Here is a 6,000-nt window from a genome sequence, read left to right on the forward strand (position 1 = left end):
AGAAGGTTGTCAAGAAGGCCATTTCAACAGATTAAAGCCAAGAAAGATGTCATGTGCTACCATATTTCAAGCACTACAAGGAGTTCTTCATTAGTGAAGGTTTGCTCTAAAGATTTGTATTGCAACACTACCTTAATTCTGCCTTGATGATGGTAGTGGTGAAGGAGGAGAGGAAAATGAGGAGAGAAGCTGAAGATGAAAACAGGACTGAATCAGACTGAGATTCTCCTTCCACAGAAAGGGGTCACTGTACCTTCTGCTTTACTGTCATGGTTTAAGCCCAGTCAGTAACTCAGAAACTACACAGCCATTAGCTCACACCCCCACCTTGTTCCCTCCAAACCCCCCTCCCCCCCCCCCCCATGTAACTCCCATGGATTGAGATAAGAACAGTTTAGTAACAACGGTATAACACAAACCGCTACTGCTGCCACCAGTAATAATAATGATAAGGGAAATAACAAAGGAAGAGAATACAACTGCACACCACCCGCTGCCCAATACCCAGCCTGACCCAAGCAGTGTTTTAATTCTTTTGGGTAACTGCCCCCAGTTCTACATCCTGGGCACAACGTGCTGTGGTATGGAATACTTCTTTGGTTAGTTCGGGTCAGGTGTCCTGTCTGTGCTTCCATCTGGCCTCCCCTCCTCCCTGGCAGAGCATGAGACTCTGCAAACATGATTCAGCAACAACTAAAAACATCGGTGTTATCAGCGCTGTTCCCAGGCCGAAAGTTAAACCACAGCACTGCACCAGCTACTAAGAAGGAGAAAAATGACTGCTACTGCTGAACCCAGGACATTTACCCACTGGTAAAAAGAATGGAGCTGGGAGTAAATCAAGTCCTCGTATCTAATCGTTAGGTTCAGTTCCTGTTGCTGAAACAAAGCAAATAAAAGGACACATTCAGACTATACAGTCTTGGGGATTCTGTATATGAATCAGTGTTAGTTGTTGTTTAGAGCTACTAGCAGCTTTTGCACTGAGGAAGAGGTAGGTTTGGTGTCACATTTGACATGAGACCCAAACTGCCATACTGTATTTTGTTTCTACTCCATATAATGTTTTCAGTTCTTCAACAACCAAGTTACAAATTTCTTGTTTTCTAATATAATCTGTTTCCATTAACATGTTAATTGCTGCTTCGTAGCCTTTCTAGATATTTGATCTCAAAGTCCCAAGGTAGCTTTTGAGCAGATACTCAAGTACCTATAGATTACCTTTTAGAGTACTGGGCCATTCCCATCGCATATGTTTCCCTGTAGACAGGAAAATTAACTCATGACCAAACACAATCAGATTATTAACATCAGTAACATGCACACAGACACACAACCATTAACAATGGCATTGCAAGACAGCTGCAGCAGAACATACGAAAGTCACCAAACTCCATCTAGTGGGAGAAAATCGGAAACAAACAGATGCAGTAGTGTATGCGTACACACATACACACACAACTTCACTTTCAACTCTTTATTTTTTTTTTCAGAAGAAGTTGAAGATGTCAAAGGTACGTTGTTTATTCTATTTGACTGTGGAAGGGAGCCCAACAAAATGAAGGAGCAATACTTGAGGGAACCATACGCCAAACCCTTGGCTCATCAAGTGTCTCAGGATTTCAGCACACATAGAATCATAGAATAGTTAGGGTTGGAAAGGACCTTAAGACCATCTAGTTCCAACCCCCCTGCCATGGGCAGGGACACCTCACACTAAACCATATCACCCAAGGCTTCATCCAACCTGGTCTTGAACACTGCCAGGGATGGAGCATTCACTATCTCCCTGGGCAACCCATTCCAGTACCTCACCACCCTAACAGTAAAGAATTTCTTCCTTATATCCAATCTAAACCTCTGCTGTTTAAGTTTCAACTCGTCACCCCTTGTCCTATCACTACAGTCCCCAATGAATAGTCCCTCCCCAGCATCCCTGTAGGCCCCCTTCAGATACTGGAAGGCTGCTATGAGGTCTCCACGCAGCCTTCTCTTCTCCAGGCTGAACAGCCCCAACTTTCTCAGCCTGTCTTCATACGGGAGGTTCTCCAGTCCCCTGATCATCCTCATGGCCCTCCTCTGGTCTTGTTCTAACAGTTCCATGTCCTTTTTATGTTGAGGACACCAGAACTGCACACAATACTCCAGGTGAGGTCTCACGAGAGCAGAGTAGAGGGGCAGGATCACCTCCTTCGACCTGCTGGTCACACTTTTTTTGATGCAGCCCAAGATGCAGTTGGCTTTCTGGGCTGCGAGTGCACACTGCAGCCAGGTCATGTTCAGTTTCTCATCAACCAACACCCCCAAGTCCTTCTCCACAGGGCTGCACTGAATTTCCTTTTTGCCCAACTTTAAAGATCATCTAGTTCCATGCCATGGGCAGGGACACCTTCTACTAGACCAGGCTGCTTAAAGCCCCATCCAACCTGGCCTTGAAGACTTCCAGGATGGGGCAGCCTCAACTTCTTTGGTCAACCTGTTCCAGTGACTCACCACCCTCATAGTACAAATTTTTTTTCCTAGTGTCTGTTCTAAATCTACCCTCTTTCAATTTAAAGCCATTACCCCTTGTCCTATCATTAACTGCCCTTGTAAAAAGTCCCTCTCCAGATTTCTTGTAGGCCCCCTTTAGGTGTTGGAAAACTGCTGTAGTGTCTCTCCCCTGAGCCTTCTCCAGGCTGAACAAGCCAAACTCTCTCAGCCTGTTTTCTTAACAGGAGGTGCTCAAGCCCTCCGAGCATCTTTGTACTCCTCCTCTGATCTAGTGAGACCAGCAGCTCCATGTCTTATGTTGAGGACAACAGAAGTGCACACAGAACTCCAGCTGGGGTCTCATGAGAGCACAGCAGAGTGGCAGGATCACCTGCTTCGACCTGCTGGTCATGCTCCTCTTGATGCAGCCCAGGACATGGCTGGTTTCTGGGCTGCGAACACACACTGCTTGCTGATGTTCAGTTTCTTATTGACCAACACCCCCAAGTCCTTCTCTGCAGGGCTGCTCTGAATCTCCGACCAACCTGTAGCTGTGACTGGGATTGCCCTGACCCAGGTGCAGGACTTTGCAGTTTGCACTGTTGAGCTTCATGAGGTTTGCACTAGCTTACTTCTCGAGAATGTTAAGTTCCCTCTGAATGCCACCCCTTCCCCTCCAGCAGTCTCACACCACTGGCTAATATTTAGGCTATAGCCACTGTATCAGCTGCTAGCAGTGACAAAAAGATTAGCCATTGCAACGCACAAGTTAGTTCTGGAAAGTACTAAGGAGACTGAAAGTTGATTCCTTTTTTACCCCATATGAACTGCTTCAGGTGCATCACAGGTGTTGATGTAGGATCTGTGAACGTTTAAAGCTGCAGACATTTTTCATACAAAAATCAACATCAATAACACAAGAAACAATGGGCACAGAATGAAACACCGAGGTTCTGTCTGAAAATCAGGGAACACTTATTTACTGTGGTGGAGGGTGAGCACTGGCACAGATTGCCCGTGGGGGCTGTGGAGTCTCCTACCTTGGAGATATTCTAAAGCCAGAACATTCCTGGTCAATCAGTACTAGGTGGTCCCCCTTCGGCAGGTGGGCTGGACCAGGGGACCTCCAAAGGTCCCTTCCAACTTCAGCCATTCTGTGGTTCTGCGATACAAAACAACCAGACCAAACACCCTAATGGCCTTACTCCCCTATCATTAAAGAGACTTTTTCTTTTTATTTTATTTTTCTTATCTTATTTCTGTTGCCAAAACTATTTTGCCACTGTGCAGCAGAAGGTCACAGCAGAGGAAAGTTAAGTAGTGTCTAATGATTTCAGATACTGTGAAAACCTAGACCTTGGGGCCACTGTACATGAGGATCTGGTTCAAGACCATCTTAAGAACCTGAATGTACACAAGTCTATGGGACCTGATGAAATCCATCTGCGGGTCCTGAAGGAGCTGGCAAATTAAATTGCAAAGCCACTGGCCATCATATTTGAAAAATCATGGCAGACAGGTGAAGTTCCTGATGACTGGAAAAAGGGAAATATAACCCTCATATTCAAGAAGGGAAAATGGATGACCTGGGGAATTACAGACCAGTCAGTCTCACTTCTGTGCCTGGCGAAATCTGGCAGCAGATTCTCTTGGAAGGCATACTAGGGCACATGAAAAGGAGAAAGGCTTCACTAGGGGAAAATCCTGCCTGACCAATTTGGTGGCCTTCTGTGATGGCGCTATGGAACTTATGGACAGGGGTGGAGCAGTTGACGTCATCTACCTGGGCTTGTGCAAAGCATTCGACACTGTCCCACATGACATCCTTGTCTCTAAATTAGAGAGACATCAATTTGATAGGTGGACCACTCGGTGGATAAAGAACTGGCTGGATGGCCACATGCAAAGAGTTGTGGTCAACGGTTCAATGTCCGGCTGGAGATCAGTAACGAGTGGTGTCCCTCAGGGATCGGTGTTGGGACCGGTCTTGTTTAATATCTTTGTCGGTCACATGGACAGTGGGATTGAGTGTGCCCTCAGCAAGTTTGCCGATGACACCAAGCTGTGTGGTTCTGTTGATACGCTAGAGGGAAGGAATGCCATCCAGAGGGACCTTGACACGTTGTGAGGTGGGCTGATGCCAACCTCATGAAGTTTAACCATGCCAAGTGCAAGGTCCTACACCTGGGTCGGAGCAATCCCAGGCACAGCTACAGGTTGGGCAAAAAGGAAATTCATGGTAGTCCTGTGGAGAAGGACTTGGGGGTGTTGGTCAATGAGAAAATGAACATGAGCCGGCTGCAGTTTGTGCTCACAGCCCAGAAAGCCAACCGTATCCTGGGCTGCATCAAAAGGAGCCTGACCAGCAGGTCAAAGGAGGTGATCCTGCCCCTCTATTCTGCTCTCGTGAGACCTCACTTGGAGTATTGTGTTCAGTTCTGGTGTCCTCAACATAAAAAGGACATGGAACTATTGGAACAAGTCCAGAAGAGGGCCACGAGGATGATCAGGGGACTGGAGCACCTCTCATATGAAGACAGGCTGAGAAAGTTGGGGCTGTTCAGCCTGGAGAAGAGAAGGCTGCATGGAGACCTCATAGCAGCCTTCCAGTATCTGAAGGGGGCCTACAGGGATGCTGGGGAGGGACTATTCATTGGGGACTGTAGTGATAGGACAAGGGGTGACGAGTTGAAACTTAAACAGCAGAGGTTTAGATTGGATATAAGGAAGAAATTCTTTACTGTTAGGGTGGTGAGGTACTGGAATGGGTTGCCCAGGGAGATAGTGAATGCTCCATCCCTGTCAGTGTTCAAGGCCAGGTTGGATGAAGCCTTGGGTGATATGGTTTAGTGTGAGGTGTCCCTGCCCATGGCAGGGGGGTTGGAACTAGATGATCTTGAGGTCCTTTCCAATCCTAACTATTCTATGATTCTGTACGACTGACTATGTCAGTCCATGGTACTGTGATAAATGTGGGTGATGTGTATGCTCTTTTAATTGAGGTCATCTTGTGCTGGATGACTAGCTACTAGCTGCTTTTCACTATGAAAAGACAAGGCTTTTTCCCAGTTACCAGAAATTTCTTGAACATTTCAAGCCCTTCTTTTGATATTACTATCTTGAAGTCTCTTCGTTATAGTCCATATTAGATTATTTAAGTGTACTCTTTCAGAGGATGAGCTGTAAGTCTGCCTGGAATGTGAGACTATCAGATAAAGCAGTTTGTTTCACTTTCTAAAACCAAAACATCTCATAGTCAAAACAAGGTGTCTGTGTTAATGCCTAGTGTATCTGTTGGAATGAAGATTTTCCTAGGGTAGCTTTCTCTTCATGGCAAACAGTCCATGTTACGTCCTGCCTGTGGAGCAATCCTTTTGATGGGCTTGAAATTCATCCTATGTGCCTTAAAAATAAACTAACTGTGCTGCTATCTGGGACATGCTAAGGTCTCCATTTTGAAATGAAAGAGGTAGCATTGGCTTGATTTGCTGGTGGAATGTCTCCTGGTTTGTGATAAGCTGTTTTTTT

This window comes from Melopsittacus undulatus, chromosome Z (assembly GCF_012275295.1).
Source record: "Melopsittacus undulatus isolate bMelUnd1 chromosome Z, bMelUnd1.mat.Z, whole genome shotgun sequence".
Lineage (NCBI taxonomy): Eukaryota > Metazoa > Chordata > Aves > Psittaciformes > Psittaculidae > Melopsittacus > Melopsittacus undulatus.